At 35.4% G+C, this 23,634-nt stretch overlaps 1 protein-coding gene across 3 annotated transcripts in view; it reads left to right on the forward strand.

The window, feature by feature from the left end:
• The window catches only part of ACVR1 (activin A receptor type 1), a 166,484-nt gene that overhangs the window by 47,115 nt on the left and 95,735 nt on the right, over positions 1-23,634 (forward strand). Inside the window, exon 2 of one of the 3 annotated variants that reach the window (XM_074215938.1) lies at positions 16,906-16,953. The exons of the other annotated variants lie outside the window; for them this stretch is intronic. The gene's annotated coding sequence lies outside the window, so the exon portion shown is untranslated. The remainder of the gene's footprint in view (positions 1-16,905; positions 16,954-23,634) is intronic. 3 annotated transcript variants of the gene reach the window in all.

Genomic DNA, 23,634 nt, shown 5'->3' on the forward strand with positions numbered 1-23,634 from the left:
AAAATCTTTTCATTTTTTGGGAGGTGGGAATGAGTGACCAAAAAAGGGTAACCAGAATGATGAAGGGCATGATATGGGGACTCGCTGAAAGAGCTGGGATATTTTGCTTAGAGAAGATGATTCAGGGTGGCACAGTGGATAGAGCACTGGCCCTGGAGTCAGGAGTACCTGAGTTCAAATCTGGCCTCAGACACTTAATAATTACTTAGCTGCTTGCCTTGGGCAAGCCACTTAACCCCATTGCCTTGCAAAAAAAAAAAGAGAGAGAAGAAATGATTCAGAGATGGAAAGGCTCACTTTATTCAAGAATTTGAAGAACTTTTATAAGAGAGGTGGGGTTGTTTCTTTAATCAGTAGGTAACAGAATCAGGAGCAATGTGTGCAAATTGCATAAAAGGAGAATTTAGACTCAATGATCAAGGAAACACTTTCTAAAGATTGAAGTTGTTCAAGATGGCACAGTGGCTAATGTACCAGGTCTGAAATCAGGAAGACTTACTTTCCCCCGTTCAAATCTGACTTCAGACACTTATTGGGCAAATCGCTTAAACCTGTCTCTTCAGTTTTCTCATCTGTAAAATGAACAGGAGAAGGAAATGCCAAACCATTCCCATATCTGCCAAGAAAACCCCAAAGGGGGGGGGGGTCATGAAAAGTCAGATACTACCGAAACAACTGAACAATGAAACTGTTCAAAAGTAGAAAGGGTTTCCTATAGAGTTGATGAGTTCTCCCTTTCTCTTTGGAAATCTTTAAATAGAAAGTAGATAAACTTGTTGACTGTTATAGAGGGGAATTCCTCTTCTATGGTTTGGACTACCTGACTGATAGGACTGTTCCCTTCCAACTCAAATTCTTGTATCTGGGATTCTTTTTTAAGCTATAAACCCAAATTACATGGTCATTTATATCTATCTCATCTAACTTGTTCATTGAAATTTTATGTGGATTTTCTTTAAACATATGTGAGCTATTATAGTCTTTGTTAGATTTGGATGATTTTTACCTTTATTCTATTGGTATGGAACACCCAAAGTGAGTTCTAACCTTTGAGAGCTTACTCTGTAGTTAGGAGATCAATATATATAAGAGAGTTAAATGATAAGTATCATAATCTCATAAATGAGATTAAGTATCAAAAAGTGAGACTAATGAAGAAAAGATCTGACATCTAAAATGGTTAGTTAAGAAAGGAGGGAAGTGGCCCTTAAGGTGCGGCATGAATAGGAAAGAATGGAAAACTGGAGGCGGAGGTAAGGATGGAACTAGGGGAAGGTCAAGTTGGAAACACTTTTGACACTCTCTAAAGGGCAATGGCACTTTACTTTCATTGTTCTCTTGTAGTGTGAAAAGGTGCATTTTACATAGTTTTATATGCAATGTATGTAGCATATGCAATGCTATTTTCTTTAAAAAAAACACTTTCTTTTGAATTTTATAGATAACTATACCACCTGATATTGTAATTGTTGTTAATTTTATTGAGACCTTGCTTTTATCAGTTATTTCTATATACATTTCTATGTACAACCCTCCCCCCCCCCAATAAAAGAAAAGAAAGGAAAAGTTGTATGTGTCATTCTGCTATTAGTTTTTTTTTGGGAGAAATTGGGAGATATCTATTCTCTGGGTCTAGTATTTTGCCCAATCTTTTGTGTATTTTAAAATTTTTACTGTTATATTTTATTTTCAAACATAGTGCTCCACTTTTCCTTACCCAGAAAGACATCCTTGTACCAAAGAATGAAAAGGAGAAGAGGAGTTAGTTCTCTTAGAACAAATATGCATAATTAAAAAACCACATTCTGATGTTTGTCCATGTCCAAAAACAATTTTTCTCATTCTATTTCATAAATAACATAACTTCTCTGGGTAGTGTGGCATAGCATCAGTCCCCTGGAAACATAGTTGGGTATTACTTTGTTCAGAGTTAAGTCTTCGTTGCAATTGTAAAGGTTGTTCTGGTTTTGTTCACGTCATTTTGCACTTGATTCATACAAGTCTCAGGTTTTCTAAATCCATCTCTTTTATAACTTCCAATTAAAGTGTATTTTATTACATTTATATTTCATAATTTGTTCAGCTAGTTCCAAATTGAGGGATACTCCTTTGGTTTCTGTTCTTTGCCACTATAAAAAAGAGCACCTAGAAATATTTTTTATGATTCTTTAGTTTTTAATTTGATCTCCTAAAGGCATAGACTTAGTATATTGTTGGATCAAAGGGTGTGTATGGTTTAGTGACTTTTGGGGTCCTGCTCCAGATTGTGTTTCATATGGCTGGATAACTCCACAAAGCCATCAGTAGTTTGTCATTGTGTCTATTTCCTTAAAACTACTCCCAAATTTGTTATCTTCCTATTTGGTCATCTTTGTCAATCTGATAGATTGTTTCAATCTATCAGAATTGTTTCAATATGCTTTTCTTTGATTTTTAGTGAGTTTTGAGTATTTTATCATGTTGTTGATTGCTTGAATGGCTGCCAATGAGAATTGCCTATTCATATTCTTTAATTATTTATCAGTTAGGAAGTGGGTCTTATTCTTAGAAATCTAATCTATTTCTTGCATGGCCTAGAAATGAGATGTTTATCAGAGAAACTTGGTGCAAAGTTTGTTTTTCTTCTTCAGTTAACTTTTTATCTCCTAATTTAAGTTGCATTGTTTTTGTCTATGCAAAAATTTTCAGTTTTATGTAGTCAAAATTCTCCTTTTTTGTCTTGTATAATTTACTCTGCTCTTTGTATATATCTGAAAGGAAATTCCTTTCTTGTTCTTTTAATTTCTGTATGATGTGACCTTTTATTTCTAGGTCACATATTCATTTGGAGCTTATCTTGGCATATGGTATGAAGTATGACTCTAAAGTTAATTTCTGCCAAATTGCCTTCTAGTTTTCATAGCAGTTTTTGTTGAATGGTGAATTGTTACACCTAATAGCTGGGTTTTTCATTTTCATTTTTCATTTTCACAAAAGGCCAGGAGGTTTCTTTACTTCTTACTATGTAGAATGTATCTTGTCAGTTCTGTTGATTGACCTTTTTAAAAAAATTCACTATCAAATCATTTTAATAATTGTTACTTTTTAGTTCAGTTTGAAATGTGGCATTGCTAGAACCCTTTCCATTAAAAATATTTCCTTTGACATTTTTATAAATATTTGTAATTTGATGGGTTAAGGCACTGAAGAAGTCAATTTAAGTAAGTCATTTTTATTATATTGACTCAGTTTATTCATAAATATTTTTCCAGCAGTCTATATTTCCATGAAATGTTTTACAATTATCTTCATATAGTTTTGTGGTTTTTAGTCATATAAATCTACTGTTTTTAGTTCTTTGCTTCTGTGAAAGTGCCTCTATAAATATATTTGTTCCATTCTTTCTTTTTAAAAGGGAATATTTGGGGCGGCTTGGTGGCACAGTAGATAGAGCACAGGCCCTGGAGTCAGGAGTACCTGAGTTCAAATCTAGCCTCAGACAGTTAATAATTACCTAGCTGTGTGGCCTTGGGCAAGCCACTTAACCCCATTGCCTTGCAAAAAAACTAAAAAAAAAAAAGGGAATATTTATAACTGTTTGCTCATTGTAAATCAGATATTCCTTATGAAATTTCCTTATGTTAAATAGATTATCTGGTTCAATTCCCTCTTTCTTAAAAAAAGGAAATTTAAGATTAGAGAGGATACATGACTTGATCAAGTCTCAGTAACTAAGTAGCAGGAGGTAATACCTAAGTTTGACTAATTAGTACTCACCACTGTAATTAAGTGTGCCATATATCTGTAGTAGGTGCTCCTAGACTTGTTTAAACCATTTAATGGCTACTTACAGTAGGTTGCTTCAGGAGTTGTGTTTGGAAGAAGAAAAATTTTCACACTCAGGAAGAGAGTACTAAGCCACTCAGCCATAGCAGAGAGGCAGCACTTTGGCACTTTGCAATGGAAAAATCTCCTTGGGTTCCAGTACTTCAGAAAGTGATAATTCTTCTAAAGAAATTTGTTCTTAAATTACAAGGCTTTATGGGTAATATGATAGGGACTTGATATGCAGCAGAGCCACTTAAAGAAAATAGGATACTTAGATTTGACTTTTTAGTTTTGACTCTGAATTTTGGTCTTATTATTATTAAAAGGAAATCTTGCATAGGCCATAATGATCTTATTTTCCACATACCTTTGCATTTAAATATAGTAAGCTGCTAAATTGAAATAGAAGAGAGGAAAGGTTTTCTGGTATTTGTAAAACACTTCTTGAAGTTCAAACCCCATGAGAAACCTCTTAGGGAGATATTAATGGTAGGCTCTGTACTGGATTTTTTTTTCTGCTTTGTTTACATTAATCATTTTAAATTTTCTTGGCAGCATAATCTTTGTTTTTTACTAAAGAAGTAAGCACTCCAATGTATTTGTGCCTCTTAGGTACTTGAATAGAAAAGTTCAGTTCATAATCAAAATTTCCTCTTCCCAGTTTGGCAAATATTGATGTTTTTGAAGTGTTCATGAAGGAAAGGGGAATTTGTGAGACCTTTCAAATGTTTGAAATTTAGTGCCGATCCTCCCCCTCCTCCTTTCCTTACCATTGTTCTACAAGCCTTTGAAACAGGGTCTGTAGCTGAGCCCGCTACAACAGAGGGTGTGTTAAAAATTAGCCAGGATAGCTCATGTCAAACAAGGGAATGTGCTTTTAAAGTGGACATGAATTTAAAAATATTAAAACTAATGAACATATTGTTTGATTTAAAAGTAATTTGTGGCTTTAGGAAACTTGCCTCTTTTGAAAAGAGCCTCTTCCCAAGATTCACAACTCATCTGTAAGTTATAGTTTGAAAGAGTTGCATGAGGATAAGTTGTATGTGTTAGAAGCAGGGCTTGACCTTTTCTTGCTCCAAGGCCAGGCTATTACCTAGTATTGCCTGCCGATGATGATGGTGGTGATGATGATGATGATAAAAAATTATTTCTGGAGAGCTTTGTATAAAGTGATGGGCCCAAAACCATACAAATAAAAAAAATCCTGTATTCAAATTATGTCTCATACTGATTTTGAGATTTTGAACAAGATTTTGAACCTCAGGTAAACTTCTTGTCATAGTCTGGTTGCAATCTGCTTAAGAGGGAAAGTTACCCTCATAGAAATTCCAGATCTTTCTCATATTCATATATTATTCCAAGAACATTCTGCCTTGCTACTTTATTGGCGGAACCTTCAGCACACTACAGATCAGTGCTTTTTAGTGTTTATGAATTGGTTTCAGTTTTCAGCCTTTGGTGAACATTTATATAGATGTTATTTCTGGCAGCTGGAGAAATTTCCATTATTTCAAGAGTTTCCAGGAGTTTTCATTATAGAAATTCCAAAGTTGCAAGGCGCACCAGGAAAGCTCATTGTTTTAGCACCCACTGGCTGAAAAGTACTACTGAAGAACTATGAACCAGAGCCAATTTTAAGGAAGTTTAAACTGGTAAACTTTTTACTTGGATAATTTGCTTCCAGAGTCTGTTAGAGAAATTTAAGCAAAGCATATTTTTAGACTTTTTATTGTAACTCAAATTTGGGTTGTTACTCAAAGCATAATTTTTGTACATTGTCCTAAGGACACATAATTGGCACTTTAAATATTTGTGGAACAATTAAGTGATGTTGTTTACAGAGATCTAGGTTAAGAAAGTCACAATCCAAGCTAGCAAATATAGCAGTTAATTCTGTATCATCTCTTCTTGTGCAAGTTACCCAATTGCTACTAATATTCATCCATATATAGAGTCAGTGCCCTTTACGACTCATTGGGCTGTTATGAAGTATTAAAATGTTGACTTTAGATTACTTTTAGATGGTATTAAAAATCTAATGTTTTTATTAGGCTATCCATGTTATTACACACCAAGTTTTATGTAGTCTATCATGTTACAGATGAGGAAACTGAGGCAAAGAGTTGTGTAACTTTTGAATACATTTGTGTAAGCAGAAGCTCAGGCAAGTAGAATGGAAAAAAAAAACTACTGTGTCTAATTAAGGGACCTGACTGGATTCTAGTTCTCCTCCTTAGCCACTAATTAACTGTGGAATATTTTGCTAGTCTCTTAACCTCTATGTCAGTGTCCTTCTCTGTTTAATGAGAAAATTGGATGGGATGATCTTGAAGATTCCTTCCAGTGTTAACATTCTGATTTTTAGATTCCAGTTAGTTATTTAGTCTCAAGAGTCTAGACTGAAAGCCAAGTCCCTTGACTCTATGCCAGGACAGTTTCCATTACTTACTTTGAAACCCACTACTCCAACTCTAGTGAAGTCACGAATGAAAGGTTAAGCAACATCCATTCTTCCTCAGTGTTTAATAATGGAGGTGTCTAGGAGATGGACAGATTTTGTTTTTTTTTTTTGTGAGGGAGAGTCTGGGAAAAAACAACTGGAGAAAGTAAGTAGAATATTGGGGGTTTTTATCTTTGATATTAAAGAAAAAAAGGAAATCTTGATTGAAGTGGAAAATAATGCTAAATGGAACAAAGTCATTAAAGACACTAGATCTTTTATTTGGGGGGACTGCAGATGAGCAGCATATTGCCTGAGGCTGTTGCAGAGGTGTCTTTGTTATTTCAGATTTCCATGCTGAAGGGAAGTGGGAGAAGAAAGTGTGCACTGGTGGGGTATCACTCCCCCCAGGCGCTTTGAGATTGAGAGAGATTTACTTTAGTATGTCTGTTTATAACAGCTTTCCACTGAATTATTTTGGAAAGGAAATAATGTGCCTTAGAAAGGTTGTAAAGAACTTGTGATTTGATTCTTTGGACAAATTACTTAGCCTGGGCTTCTTAGTCTATCAGTATTAACTTAAGTTTTGTAGTTATCTTGGAACATTATTAGAGAATAAGTGCTTTTGGAATTTCATGACTACACTTGGCTGTGGATATTGATGCAATCCTCATTGTCTTTAGTTAATTTAGCTTTGGCCCAACCTGTTTTCAGCGTATCTAAATGGCATGTGAGATAGTGACTATTCTTTCCTTCCATGTCTAATCTCATTTCCTAGCTCCACTATAATAGGACAAAAAGTTCTCTTGTGACAAAGGGAATGGGGGTACATTTGTGACCCAGTGATCGAAGATAAACTTGTCTAACATGTAACTAATTCTTCTGTTCTGGTAGGTAATGGTTGCTGAGGAGAAACCACAAGAGAAGAGGTTGGGAGTTAGGAAAGTATTTATGACTCAAGATCAAAGTGGGAAGAAATTGTGTGCCTACTTTAAGTCCATAAGTTGGTTGGAAGAGTTGGATGGCAAATTAGTCCTTGGATCAAACATGCCATAAAGTCAGGATAGAATTCTAATGAGGATTTCTATCATTGACATATTTGCTGGATGTCTGCCTGGTATTACTCCCTGAGATAAGCAGTGCAGCTAATAAACATTTGTCTTGCATTGGTGATAATTTTATATTAGAGAAAGAGAAAGGTGGATCTTTTAAACCTATGAAGAAGATCCTGCTTTAGAGAAGCAGAAATAAAGAACTTTTCGGAGGCAGTCACCATGCCATATTTGTGGCAACTAACAAAGGAAATGTTCCAGCCAATCCAATAAACATTTATTAAGTGCCTACCAAGTGCTAAGTGTTGGGGGTAAATGAATAAAAAAGAAATAAAGTCTGCCCTCAAGAAACTTAGAATCTAATGGTAGTGGGGGAAGATTGCACACAAAAGGAGACAGGAAGGAGGGAGAAAAACAGAAGGGATACCTGGTTGTTTTTTGGTGGGGGAGGGGGATATCTTGTTTCCTAGAGTAGACACCAGACAGAATAGCAGATGTAAAGTGGAGTGGACTGGGTTGAGAGTCCAGTTTCCCTACTGGAAATGCCAGTAAGGCATTGGGAAATTTGGGATCCTACCTTTTAGTCTTCCAATTAGAGAGGAGAACTGAGGAAGATGGTGTCAATCAAGGTTTGAGTTAACTGCATAGTGATGAGATTGGAAGTGATAAACTTATCCCGAGAGAGGGACATCTTGTTCCCTAAAGTATGAAACCAGTCAGAGCAGATGGAAAGTGTTGAACTTTTGTTATATGCTGACTTTGAGCTCACATTTGAAGATCTAATGGGTAAGATCTTTTGACTTACTACTCTATGAAGGAATTCTATTCAGTAGTCTAATCACTAAAGATACCCTGGTGATACAATAATGCTTGATTCTGCTGAGGAAGAAAATGGTGTGGGAAGTATGGAAAATAGACCAAAGTGTAGTTCTTATGAAATTGGGAATTAAAGCCTAAGATGTAAATAGGGGAAGATGGTCACCATAGAGAGGACTGAGCTATTCAAGTTGCTTATGCCTTATACTCTATGTTCATGAAAGAACTTGCCAGTGTAATTGTGGTTATTTAGTAATTATTGCTCAGAGGAGAGAGGTGCTTTGGTCTCGATACTCATGAATTCCCCATCTCATCAGTGTGGATTTCTTCTTCAAGGATTACATCACCCAACCCTTGCCTCCCCTCTACGGAACTCTTGTCCATGACTTCTTATAATATTCTCTGTCTTTCCCCCTTACAGTGGTGTCCACCCTTGGATCCCCTTAGGATATGTCTTATGGGGAAGGGGCAGCTAGGTGACACAGTGAATAGAGTACCAGTCCTGAAGTCAGATGATGCCTCAGACACTTGACACTTAGTAGTTGTGTGATCTTGGACAAGTAACTTAACTTCATTGCCTTGCAAAAACAAAACAAAAATAGTATGTCCTCTGGGAATATTCATCAAATCTTTAGACTATCTATATACCTAGCGCTCACCAATTGAAATATCAGTTCATATTTTTTGACCACACATTTCTTTGACACACTTTACCCCTGTTCATCATAGTACCATGTTTGTATTGCAGCCTGCTCACACCCACCATGTACCTCTACTTTGCCTTCTGAGTGATAATCGTTTTGAATACTTCAGAGATGGTAGTGTTTCATGACTCACAGTCATGCAGCACTGGAAGAATATTGATATTTAAAAAATGAGGTTTTGTTTTAAGGAGAAGATTGAGTTCATTAAAGAGTCTCTGCAATACCTCCCCTCCCCCCACTCTTATGATTTCAAACATTTATTAAACATTCTCCCTGTGAAGAGCATTGGCCTAGGTAATGCGAAAGTTATATTATTCTGTTCTCAAGGAGCTTACGTGACATAAATAACTATTACACAAGTAACATTGGGTCAGTGACTTCCATACAAGTCTATGTCTCATTTATTATTGGTCATTTTTTTATTTTTGTTTTTGCAAGGTAATGCAGTTAAAGTGACTTGCCCAAGGTCACACAGTTAAGTAATTATTAAGTATCTGAGGCTGGATTTGAACTTAAGTCCTCCTGATTCCATGGCCAGTGCTCATTTATTGCACCATCTGGCTTCCCCTTTTGGCCATCTTCTAAACAGACCAAAAAATCCAATTGTTAATCCCACCTCCCCTTATGACAAAACAACATCTACTTTTCTCTCAATTAACAGGCTATCCCTTTAAATGACCCACTGTTAGACATTTCTATCTCTATTATTTCTTTACAGGAGCATCACTTGACTCAAGAACCTCCAGGAAGTAGCCACTTTATTAATAAGATAATACTTGGAATTAGAGTAATCTATGAAATTAATTACACATTTGCTGAATGCTGATCGATACAATAGATCTCAACTGCAAGTTCTTGTGTCTTTAGTCTATATCCCAGTATCTCAGTCAGTTAATAAGTAATCGATTTTAACAATATTTCTAGTAGTCAACAACATCTGTGTGACACGTTCAGATCTTACACAGTATCTGATTAAAGTCACATACTCAGTCACATCTTCAAGCATCTATTCACTTTTCCTAGTTGATAGAAACTTCATATAGTATGGCTTGGTTTCTTCAAAATTTTTTCTCCTCAAAAGAGCAGACATGAGAACAAGAAATGGAAATTGTGTAGCATCGAGATTTTAATGGCTTCTGTGAGAAAAAAAAAAGATGAAACAGAACTAGATCTAGAAGACCCTGTAACTTCCATCAGCACCTGGGACCTTCTCATTTTGGAACATCCCTTTGCCATGCAAGAGAGATTTCTCTCCTGACTTTGCTTGTGGCCCTGAATCCCCAATCAAGTGCCTCGTTTCCACTCTCTTCCTTACCTTCTCATTTATTCATTGCCTTTTCCCATTCGAATATAGGCTTCTTGGTGGCAGGACTGTATATTTTTGTTCCCAGTACTGTGCCTTGTGTAAGAGTGATGTAGAGAGAGAAACCTGGGCATGGGAGGGACGAGATCAGTAGGAGACAAACTTTGTAAATCTCTTGTTTGCATTGTAAAGGGAATCTTCCTTCTTCCTTCCACACCTGAGGGCCTGACCTTCAGCCTGATTTGGATTACATTATTTTTTGGTGGGGCAGCCTGGGAGCACAGGTCCTGGAAGACCACCCAAAAGAGACCCCTTCCCAAGAGGCAAAATCTCCAGTGAGGGACTTGGGTCATTCCCAGGTTACCATCCCCTCCCATGGACTCTGGGAGAGAATTTAAGGAGATCAGAGGGAAGGGCTGGTCCCTTTTTCACTTTCCAACCTCCTGTTGAACCCTGGCCAGCTGGCCTGACCAATTCAATTAGCTATCTTTAATCTTTTTTTTTTTTAACTTTTCTATCCCTTTTTTAATATGTTATAACTTCGTTTGACAAATTTCTATTTTCTTTCCAAAATCTGCATTCCTGAGTCTGAGTTGCGATTCTTTGCAGGGAAGAACCGAACCCAAGAAACAAATCAGTGACTACAAGAGTGTAATGACTGCTTATTGCCTTGCCTTCTTGACTTATTTCAGTTCAAATTGCCTACATCTCTAAATAGACAACATCCTTTTAGATCTGCAATTTGGGCTCAACCCATTCAGACTAAAGTACTATCTTCTTTATGTTGCTCCTGGATTTTATTGGGAGACAACTGACTTTAAAAAAACAAAACAAAAAAAATCCCCTATCATAGCCACTCTGCTTTTGATTATAGGACATTTCCCCTGAGTTCATAAGAAGCTCTTATATTTATGGATACTATGAAATATGAAGGGATAGCTATCTAGATCACTGTTGGAATCTGAAAAGATGACAACCACCTAGAATGGTAGTTTGAAGCTAACATTTTTTTTGCAAGGCAGTGGGGTTAAGTGACTTGCCCAAGGTCACACAGTTATGTAATTATGGATTTGAACTCAGGTCCTCCTGACTGCAGGCCTAGTGCTCTATCCATTGTGCCACATAGTTGCTCTTGAATTTCTTTTGATCCATTGATGGTGCAGCTGCTGGTGTTTGAAAGACCTAAATTCAAAAATAACCTTGTGACCTTGGACATGTCATTTAACCTCTGTTTGCCTCAACAATAAAAATCAGATATTAATATAGCACTTCTCAAATGAGATAATATTTCTAAAACAATTCCTAACATATAATAGGTGCTACACAAATGCTTATTCTCTCCCTTCCATGACTTTTCTTTTTGTATAAATGTCAAACTTTTTAGAAAGTGACTGCCAGACTTGAGTAAACCCAGATGCTTTTTGCTTTTTGGGTCAGAGCTGATAAATGACAAATTTCTCAAACGATTCATGTTTAGAAGGGAAACATCCTTTTGTATTTTAATGTCACTCTATAATACACACACCATTCTACCTAGTTTCCTCCTTTTTGGGAACATGTATTATTAATAAAAAATCAATACAGTTAGTTGAAAATTAATCATACATACCCACATACAGTTTAATTTTATTTTGTATTTCCATCAAAGCTTCCACAAAGGATGTTGAGCTCTTGGTTCTTGGAGCTGAGGTCAAGGGTAAAGTAATACAACTAGTAGAGAAAAATCATCCCTTATAAACTTGGATTATCAAGAAACTTTCAAAATTTTACATTTAATACAATCTCTTCATTTAGTCTTTTAAGATATTTGATAGTTAATTTTTATATAGCTGGGGATTATTATACCATTGTAACTAAGGTACCTTTTCTCTGTGAAATCATGGAAACCAGCATACCTTGGGAATAAATGCAGTCTTTGACTTCTATTACAAATGTCAGGGGACATCTATTGGTGTACTCTTCTACTTTCTTTTTTCCATTTTCTCCATTCTTTTCTTCTAATTTTCTCTTTATGTTTTTTCTTATCTTTCTTCTTTTCTTGGAGTGGTGGGTGTTTCAGAGCACTGATTACTAGAAGAGATTGATAACCCAACCCCAGTTATAGAGGTTGGGCACCTCTTTGGTTGGAGCTGACCTTTGTGATGATACAAATTGGAAAACATTCTTGAGTTTTTAAGATTATATAATCACAAAATTAAATGTTACTTGCAGAATAGTAAATCTTCAATGAGCCTTATTTTCCCTTGGAAGTCAGCTCCTTTTCCCTGCCCCCTGCTAATATTTTTGAACAGTACTGATCTGACCAGCTTTTTTCTATTTTGTATATAAGAGGTCTGTGATTTTTTTGCAGGGAGAAAGAGGGCACCTGTTCATTTCTGTGTCTCTTCTATCCTCTGAAGTCTTGTCAGTTTTTTTTATTTTGTTTTATGTTGTGGTTACTTTCATGTTAACCAATTCAACTTGCACACTGACCCCTGTGTACATGGCTCATTTTCATTCGAATGTTCATATTTATACTTTTGATGGATATATTTAAATGAACAGCTGTGGATTTGTTGAGTCATACCACAATTATCTGATTCTGCCTTAGCCTGAAATATGTTTTTGCCAGTCAAGCAGCTAAGTTGTGTGAGAATTCCATTAATCACATACTGACTTAGGGAAAGGAGGGAAAGAGCTTGGGGACAGGGAAAGTCTTGAAACATTATTATTTATAAGAGCTTTTCCTTTATCATAGCTGTAAGCAATTGCCACTTAAACTTATGGGCCTGCAGAAAATAATTACAAAAAAGCTTTAGTCATTTTATCCTAGTCAGCAAAATCCTGCTGAGTTGGTTGATTTGCAAATGAAGTTAGTTTCTGGTGCTAGCTAATGTAAATAGATAAAGGCCTGTCTGAAGAGTTCTGTTTGTGTGGCTTGGGTACTTGTTGCCTCCTTCCCGAAATTCATTTGCTAAGTGTCCTGTTAAACTTATTTTACACTTTAAAGGTCCTTGAATATTTGCTAAATGTACTAATTAAATATCTTCTCACTGCAGTCAAATCCTGTGGTTGCCAGTTCTACATTTCTCTGACACTTCCTTTCATGGTCCTTTCCGAAAGCTATTAATAGATGTTGTAAGTCTAGCTTTTTAAATAGTGTCAATAGCTATTAGGACTTCATGGATAATATGTCAATATAAGGCTCTGAGGAAATAGGTCTTTTCAACCTATATCAGATGACCTAGATGTTACTTTGTACCATCCCTGGGTATGTGAGCTGAGGCCCTCCTCCTGGAGAATGTCATTAGTCATTTCCAAAGGGGATATTGTCTGCCAGGGACCCTCACTGTGCAGGACCCCCCTCTTAACTGCGCCTTGAACTGCCCTTTAGACCTGGATCTACTTCAGTAACCTAGCAGATTCTTTTAATTTACCTCAAAATACAATAATAATACTACATATAGAATAATTTGGGCAAACTTTCTCAAGTCAGCATTTATGAAGTTCCAATGTGTTTTAGTCTCCGCATTAATAAGGGGTGGGTTTAGTTATTCCAAGAAAGCCAAAAAAAAATTATTTACCAACTTATATAAAATTCTTAGCCATGGTAAAATCTATTTTCAGTTTTAAAAGTGTCTATTTCAATTTTTGTTTTAAAAAGTGTTTTGTTTGTTGAAGAATTTAAAATGTAATAAGAGGGAGTGATTTTAGAATAGTTTTGTTTTGAATGACTAATTGATATTATATATTTATGTATTTGAGAGTGATTATATTTAACATATATTAGACAATTCCTGCCATTTGAGTTGTTGTCCTGAATAACTCTAAACTCAGTAGAGGATGAATGAAGCAAAATTTTCCAAGATAAATCTTGGATTCCTAATGAAGTGCTTAGAAATTATTTATTAAAGAGAACTGAGTTTTGTTGAAGCTCTTGGAAAATAGGAATTCTGCAGAATTCTGAACTGATTATCAGTACAGTTAGGGAAGGTGATGGAAGTAGAGCTTGAATATGAGAAAAATGATTTAAAACTGAGAATAAAGCAGTTATTGTTTTATAATATTTCAGGATTCCATGATTTTTTTTCCTGTATAGCTGTTACCTCCACAGGCTGAACTGAAAAACAATATTAAAAGTTGCCTTTTCAATTTTGAATCATTTTTCCTATACTAGAAGATGCTTGAGTAGGGCAAACATTATTAAGGAAACCCACTCATTCCCCAATAAATATACCTTAAAGTAACTATTTTTTAATCTGAAGAAGCAGCATGACTTAGGGAATAAAGAACATAGGCCTCTGAGGAAGAGCTGGGCTCAAGTTATGTATCTTATTATTGGTATCTTATCTTGGTTAATAACAACAATAATAATGTCTATGTGTGTATATGATTATATAAAATTTGCAAAATGCTTTCCAAATATTATCTCATTTGATCCGCTCAACAAGTCTGGGGGGGGGTAGGTGTCATTAGAAAAGTTTGGTGACTTGTCCAGGCTCCTACAAGGGATCTGGAGGGTCTGAGTCTGGTTTGAACTCAGATCTTTCCTGACTAGGACTGTTACCCAGTATCTGATCCTGGTCTAATCAATCCTCCCAAAATCTCCCTTTATAGAGGGCTCAGAAATTTCTAGTCAGAATTTTTTTCACTTTCCACTAGCTGCTCTGCTTGGTTTCACCTCCAAGAACTACATCACACTCTGCTCAGACCCCTGACACTTTCTGCTTCCTTTTGTGTATTGTCTTCCTCAATTAGATTGTAAGTTCCTGCCTGGCAGAGACTTTTCTTTTTCTTACTTTTATTTGTTACTTAACCTTTCTTTGCTCTTACTATAAATTGCAAAACAAATCTAATTTGCATTTCCTACCCCAGAAATTACAAGTTCAGCCAATCTCCCCTCCCCCCTTTTGTTTCATCTTATCTATTGGGTTTGATTTCTTTGAGTTAGAAGACTGGGTTACAAAAATAAAACTGCCGGATGTATTTACTTTAAGAGCCAGTGTGGGTCTTTTTTGGGGAGGGGACAGTGTTGTATTTTGACATTTCTTTACTTAAAGGTAGTTGTTGTTTAGTTGTGTCTTACTCCATTTGGGTTTTCTTGGCAAAGAGACTGAAATGGTTTGCTATATCTGTCTTCAGCTTATTTTCCAGATGACCAAACTGAGATAAACACTTTAGATGACTTGCCCACGGCATGCAGACACCAGGTATCTGAGGCCAGATTTGAACTCAGGAAGATGATTCTTCCTGACTTTAGGCCCAGTTTAGACTGCACCACCTAGCTGCCCTTAAAACTAGTTAGGTACTTAATATTTAAGTGAATGAATTCCAGCCAAACATTTCCTAAATTGACCATCAGAAACCTATATAATTTTTTGAAATTCCTGGGAAGGAGAAGGAAAAGCTACAGTTTGTTAAACCCTCTTTTTATAAATTTGCCCCTTCCATTCTACCCCCCCTCCCCCCCAAAAAAGAAGACCCAGCAAAACAATACACCACCATGAAACTTCATTGAATACGAACTGGTTAACCAATGTCCAGGCTACAGATGTAGAGGCTCACCATATGTAGTCCTGCCATTCTCTAATTTTCTCAGTGTCATTAGATTTTGTGTTTTGTGTGTTAAGTATGTGCTAGTGAAGAGTTTTGCAAGAACGCTGATATGGATATCCTGTTTTCATTTGAGGAGACTAAATGAAAAGGTTGCATTAGACCAAGTGGGATAATGCTTATCACCAATTGATGTCTCCCTCCTCAGATCTCTGCTTGCACTTTGGGTTGTTTGGTTTAACTTTTTTATTCTAAACAGTAATTATCAACAGAAACATTCAAATAAAACAAAAAAAAGTTTGACATTAAAGAATAAGAAGAAACTGTACAGTTTTTAAAAGTATTTTTTGAAATGTTCTGTTTGCTTCTATGCTCTTTTGATCTTTATCTGTTTCTAAAAATAATTTCATAGCTGCTGTTGGTTTTTTCTTATGTCAATGTTTTATTCAGTTTTCTTCACTCTACACTTCATAGAAAGTTTCCCCAAATTTCTTTATTCATTTGTGACTCAAGGATATTACAGGATATTAATTAAACTACCTCTGAACTTTTGCCATATCTTTGAGAATACTGGTTATTCAATTCTTTGCTATTACAAATATAGTTATTAGAAACATAGATAGCTCCTTCTCTCTTAATAACCTAAAATAGGGATATATATGTCTATATTAACACACACACACACATACACACATATATATGTGTAGATACAATATAGGTATGTATACATAGTAGTGAGACTATTAGGTGACAGGATAATGAATATTTTATAGTTATTATATGTTCATACTTGCCCTTTGGACATCTCCTTTTGTACTTGGTATTGTTTGGATTAATGGTTTTCATATCCTCTTATTGTAAATAAATCCTCAGACGGAAGAATCGGATCAGTCAGAAAGTATATAAATTATATTAGCCACTGAGATATAAAGAATAGCATGAAATAGTTTCTGTCTTCAGAGAATTTATATTCTACTGGAATGAGGTTGTAAAAACATAATTACACACAAGTAAATGCAAAATATAATCAAAAGTAAAAGCTGAATTTTATGTAGTGCCTATTAGATGCCAGGCACTATGCTAGGTGTTTTGCAATTATCATCTCACTTGAAACTTACAGCAACCCTGGAAGTAGGAGCTATTATTTTCCTTATTTTACAGATAAGGAAACTGAGGCAGTCAGGTTAAATGACTTGCCCAAGATCACATAGCTAATAAGTGTTTTTAAATTTTTCTTCCTGACTGCAGGGCCTATGCTCTTTGTCCAGGGGTCCTGGAGGCTGCTTCTAAAACCAAGTGAGTGGTTGGGTACAGCAACACCTGGTGATAGCTGGAAAGGCTTGAAATAGGTATACTGATACTAAGTTTTGAGGAAAACTAGGAATTTTGAGATATGTGAGTGAAGAGTCAGTGATTCTAAGGGAGAAGGGGTGGACTGTCTGTAGAAAAGCAAGGAAGGAGGTAAAATGAAATATATATAGGGACAGAAATAGGAGAGTTTGAAAAGTAAATGTTTAAAAGTAAAGTAAATTAAAGTTAAAAATTAATATCTAATAAATCTGACAAGGTATAGAGCTTTATGAATGAGTATGTAGGGTCATATCTTATTTCTCCTTGTGACTGCCCACTCCCTCTAGACATGTTGAATTAAAGAATAAACATGGAAAATGGTAAAGGTCCTTTTCTCAACTTAATATTTTTACAATTAAATTTTAATCTGTTTTCTGAGTGATGCCATGGAGAGACTATTAGACCTGGAGTCAGGAAGACCTGAGTTCAAATAAAACCTTAGAAACTTTCTGGTTATGTGACTGGGCAAGTTACTTAACCTCCCTCCTAGCCTTGGTTTCCTCAAATATCAAATGAGGATAAAAATAGCACTTCTCAGTATTGTTGTAAGAATAAAAATCTTCAATTGCTTTATAAACCACAAAGTGCTATATAAATGCTAGTTATTATTTTTATCTTTCTCCCCATTAGAAAACAGAAAAGCAGGGGGGTGGCTAGGTGGCACAGTGGATAGAGCACTGGCCCTGGAGTCAGGAGTACCTGAGTTCAAATTTGGCCTCAGACACTTAATAACTACCTAGCTGTGTGTGGCCTTGGGCAAGCCACTTAACCCCATTGCTTTGCAAAAAAGGAAAAAAGGAAAAAGCCCTTGTACAAATGTATATAGTCAAACAAAACAAATTCCCACATTTGCTATATTCTAAAAATTTTTTCATTCTGCATCCTGAATCCATCTCCCCTTTTCATTCTTTTCTTTGATGTAAGCATTTAGAGATACAATATACATTTTCTCCCAAGGACTACTGTGACTGTAAAAATTTTTAGAATGTTGTCACTGGTGTCTTTATCTTTAATAAAATTATCTATTGTTTCTAAGGTTTTTTTTTCTTTAACCTACCTCTTAGCTATTGCCACATCTTTGAGAACCCAGGTTATTCAATTCTTTGCTTTTACAAATATAGTTATTAGAAACATTTATAGAGATAGTTCCTTTTCTATTAATAGCCTTCCTAAAATAGGTCCATCAATTTTTAATCCTTTCTTTGGAGCCCTTATTGACTATCTTTGAGTATAATTTTACTGCGTTGTATTGGTAATGTTGGAAAGGAATATGTATCAAGTATCTCCTTGGTACTAAACATAAAAGGTATATTTCAGTTTCTCTGCATTTATAAAAATTTTTATGCTCTAGTCTATAGTTTTTATGAAGGTACCATGTGAAACTGAGAATGACGTATATTCCTTTTTGTTGATGAAGGTTCCCTTGCCTTTCCATGTATCTGCTGCCCAGCAGTCTAGGAGTAGGGAAGAGAATTATGAGATCAAGCATACTGTGCTTATTTGAAGCAACTGTGAGGCATTTTATGACAGTAATTGGGAAATTGTCATTCTGGAAGTCACCCAGCTTCACAATTTTGGAAATCATGTCGTCCTTCTATCCTTCTCCTTAATCAGTTGCATTAGTCTTTCTTGAATTTGTCCTTTGACTCTCTGTTTATGTTAATCAAGCAGTTAGATATATTAGTCTGAACTTTAGTTCAGACTTTTATCATCTAATTGACCTCTTTTGAAGTCTCCTCTCCAATCCATAGTGCCTTAACTGCCAAGTTCCTTAATACATACTTCTGACTATGTTACTCTTGTGTTTAAAAAAAAAATCTTCAGTGGCTTCCCATTACCTGTAGGATACAATAGAAATTCCTACTTGACCTTAATATCCACATTCCACCCTTTCATGAACTATGGATTTTAATTAAACTGTACTAATTGCCATGCTTCTCCTTCCTCACCATTTGTATGTAAGCAAATCTCTTTCAAATAAGGTCCGCTCCCTTCCAAATAGCCTTTCCGTAGTAACTCAGATTATATTGTCAATTTAATGGACATTTTGTGTCCCAAACACTTCCTCTCTTCCCATGTAAATTCCTTGAAGGCAGTTATTCTTTTAGGGACTTAAGTACTTAATGAATGATAGAAATTTAAAAAATAGGAATGTGTGTAGACTAGGAATTTAGTTTGTGGCTGTGACTAAGATATTTTAATATACAGAATGTGGCATAAATGAATAATTTTCATAAAATATGAACTGACCTAATAAATGTTTAAGTTTTGGGAGGATATTTTTATTCATTTTGTGGTAGAGGTTGGATAACTTATCCCCTAATTAAGTGATTTTTGTTTTTTTCCTCCTTTTTTCTCTTCTTGATGCTATTTTTTTTCCAAATTAACTTTTAGATCATTAAATCATTTTGTGTTTAAAGGTGGCTGGATTTACTGAAATCATCCTCTTAGTGTGCAGGAGGTAGAGTTGAAAGGTTGTCTAATCCAGCCTTTTATACTATTCAAGAATTTCTTCTCCAAAGTACTTAACTGAGTGATTAGCAAATAATAGGCACCATAAATAAATAGGCACTATAGCAAATAATAGGCATCTTGCCCTCCTTTCCTTCTGTTCCCAACTAGTGGTGCTTAGACATGCCTAGTGAATTTAGCAAAATGCCCATTTTTACCCTCTTCTTCTAGGGCCTTCCTCTCCAAAATACACAGATATCTAATAAAAGTTAGATTTTATATGGTATTTTAATATTTGCTTAGCACTTTTACAAATAACCCTCAATTTATCCTTACAACTCTGAAAGGTAGGAGAAATTTTTGTCCACATTTTACAGAGAAGGAAACTCAGATATTCAATATAAAAATGATTTGCCTAGAATCACATAGCCAGCAAGTATTTTGAGGCTGAATTTGAACTCAGAGCTTTCTGACTCCAGGGTTCTATCCATTGAGCCACCTATCTGTCTTTAACTTTTGGTACTGGAAAACATTTTTTTCCCCTTTTTTCTGGTGGTGAATAATTTTATGTTAAATTTGATCCAAAATATGAATTTCACAAGGGATCAATTATAGATGCAGTTTACATTAGTTTCTTCATAACTACCACATAAATGAATCTAAAGTAACTAAATAATAAAACTTGTAGAAAATGTATTTTCAACCCAGCATACTCCCACATCAAAAGAGTTAAAGTACATATATGTTGACTCCTCCATAGAATATATATAGAATCTTTGCAAGTTAGGCACCCTTAAAGGTTATACTTGTAATCTTGTTTATACTTTTGACCTCTAAGGTTACTAGTTACACTTTAGCAGTTCTATTTTTTTTTTCTATGTATTCCAAGCACCCAGCTCAATGCCTGTCTTCTAACAGATGCTTAAAAAGCATATATTGATTGAGAATTGTGAGAAAGTTCTTTCTTGTATTGACCATGAATCTTCCTTTTGCAACTTCTATGTATTTCTTCTATTGGATCTACTTAAAACAGGTTTTATAATAGATAGATGTGACATTTAGTCAGAAGATCTGGCTTCTGCCCTGTATTGATTCTTCTAGTTACTAGCTCTTAGTGTATACTCATATGTTTATGTGATATACATACAGGGCAGCCTATGATATATCTATGAAACTATCACATGTCCAAATCTGTAAAATAGTGAATGACACCTTCCTCTAAGAAGGGCAAAATATGTAGGAAAGGGTCTTAGAAAATGTGATTCACATATTCTTGCTTCAGTTTCTTTGCCATGTTGGCTGCCCTTCAAATATTTGAAAACAGTTATCATCTTCCTCTTCCCCCCTTTAATCTTTTTCCTAGGCTAAGCATCCCTAGTGTCTTCAACTGTCTCTCATGACATGGTTTGAATGTTTTATAATGTAACTCTTTCAGCTGAATCCTCCACTTCTCTGAAACAATCTGTAATCATTCTCGATAAGTGCAGGATGAGCGGATCCAAGGGCTGGATTTCAACACAGTAGAATGTGTCCAAGAAACCATTTGTATTCATCAATCATGTAAGATAAAATTATATGCTAATCCCCTGAAACTGTGGATACAAAGACCCCAGGCACTATTAAAGCCTATATAAAAACCAAGCAATGGCAATTTGAGAATCAACATTTCAACCATTAGAGTGTTAAGGAAAAAATGTATTATTTAGTAGGCCATTCCTGAGCCATTTGAAAGGTTCTGCATTCGTTTTTTATGGTATGGTGCTTCCAGTTTGGCGTTTTCTTTGTATCTATTACTGGTGCATCTCTCTCTTACCTCATCTCACCAGTGGCCAGTGTGTTGGAAACAAGCTGATGCTGAGGTCTGAATAAATATAACCTTGGCCTGTGGAGTCATTTTGGGAATGGCTACTTTGGTCACAAATAGGATGTGGCAGTTGTTTAGATGTTGTTTTTAAAACAGAAACTCAAGCTTTAGCCCCAGAATATATCTCTTATCCTTTAACCTAACTTTAACCTAAAAATTTATCTAATTGACCTGAAGTTAGTGCTTTGCTTTTATTTGAGGGGACAGGATTTATTGGAGTACTTTGGCTATATTAGTGAAGGATGCTAGTTACTTTTTCTATTAGACTTTCTTAAAAAAAGGGAAAAGCAGTACACTAAACACTGCATTGACAAGATAAATGGGATGTCTGAAGTAAATTGAGACAATGAGTGTATGTGGAGGAGGTAGAGGTGCCTAGAGCAAAAAAAAGTGTATGTATATCATAAGTGTATGTGTATAAATATATATATAATTATGTAAAATATGTCCATGTACACACATGGACATATATGTGTGTGTGTGTATGTGTGTTTGTGTGGAAGCAAGAAGAGGCACCTGACCATGAATGAAAACAGAATAGTATCAGAAACATTTAAATATTCTATTGGGAATAATAAAGCCCAGAGTTATAAGAGATTTGTGATAAATTATCAAGAATAACACAAAGGGCTTTTAAAGGTATTTTTGGAGCAAGAAGATGATCAAGGAAAGGATTAGAATAGTATTTGGGGGACAATAATTTTTTTTTTAACAAATCATAGAAAGAAACTAAAATCATTGTTGACACTATCTCCTTCAAACTAGAAAGCTTGGGAACCAACAGAAGAGATTGATGGTCAAAGATGGTCAGAAAGATTATAAGAAAGCATATATTTGTCTTCAGAAGAGTTCAAGTTTCCAGACATAGATGAATTATACATCCCGGGCTATGGCAAAACTACTCTTGGTGATCTTTGAAAAATTAGAAAGATAGGAGAGATGCCAGAAGTTGGGTGACAAATGTTCTAGTTTTTGAAAGGTAGAGCAAAGAGAACTATGGAACCTATAGACCACCAAGTTTAATGTCAATCACTGGCAAAATTCAGGAGCAGATTATTAAACAGATGGTTGTGAATGTCAAAAAGTAAGCCAGCATGGGTATGAAGAAGTCATGCCAAACTAGCAATTTCTTTTTTTGATGTCGTTCCTAAATAGTAGGACTGTATAAAGGAATTTTGTAATAATGAGGTGGGGAAGAACATAAAAAAATGAAAAGCTTTGGAATTAGAGGACAGGTTCACATCTCATCTGATACTTAACTCCCTGTTGTGACCTTAGTCGAATCATCTTACCCATATGGACTATTTTCTGTCTATAAAATAAAGGTGTACTCTGAGGTCCAGTTGAACTCTAAATTTATGATCCTATGAATTTAATGAAGGGGGTGGTAAAGACTACTTGCTCTCCCTCCTTCCACCAATGGCTTTGGAGTAGATGATTAAAATTGACTTAGCCAGCCAATGACAGAGATCCAGAAAAGTATAAGGAAAACAAGATGTATTTTCTGTGCTACCCTTCCCCATTTCCAATTGACTCATTTAAAGGGTAATGTACCAGCAGAATTTTCAAGGTGCAAGATCTATAGCAGACACTTTAGAATACTTGAACTCTTGCTTGCTGTCTCTCTTGGTGATTTGATAATCAGTTGGGAAGGTCTCAGGACCCTGAGGATCAGTACAAATTAAATGTTTCAGTCCTGCTGGAATGGTGAATAAAGGGAAGAATGCTTTCACAGTTTCAAGATGTGCTAGTGGATTGTATGAGTATTAGAAGAATTTGGAAATATTAGAAGAAACATATCTATTGAATGTTAATAAGTCTGTATCAGCGTGCATCTTGGTTTTTGAATTAGACATCTTTTTAAGGGTAATTTGTAGAGAGGTATGCCTAGAAGTAATACTGATAAAATCTGTGGTTTATGGGGACTTGAGTCAAATAACTAATAATTTTAAAATCAGGATCCTTAGAAATAGGTAGATTGGATTGATGGGCAGGAATCTATAGGGTGAAATATTAGAGATAAACATTATGGTCTTCAAATGACTTAAAGAACTTGCAAATATTGAGACTGCAAAAGAACAATTAATTTGACTGTTCATGTTTGGCTGATTCACTTGAAAACCGACTTTGGGATTTTAGTGGACCTTTCTTTTTTTTCCCCTGTATTAAAAGAACTTTCTGTTCATCAAGAACTCATTTTTTAAAAAAAATTATTTATTTTGAGCTTTACAATTTTCCCCCTAATCCTACATCCCTCCCCCCATCCCTACAGAAGGCAATTTGCCAGTCTTTACATTGTTTCCATAGTTTAC

This window comes from Macrotis lagotis, chromosome 1 (genome assembly GCF_037893015.1).
Source record: "Macrotis lagotis isolate mMagLag1 chromosome 1, bilby.v1.9.chrom.fasta, whole genome shotgun sequence".
NCBI classification, from domain to species: domain Eukaryota; kingdom Metazoa; phylum Chordata; class Mammalia; order Peramelemorphia; family Peramelidae; genus Macrotis; species Macrotis lagotis.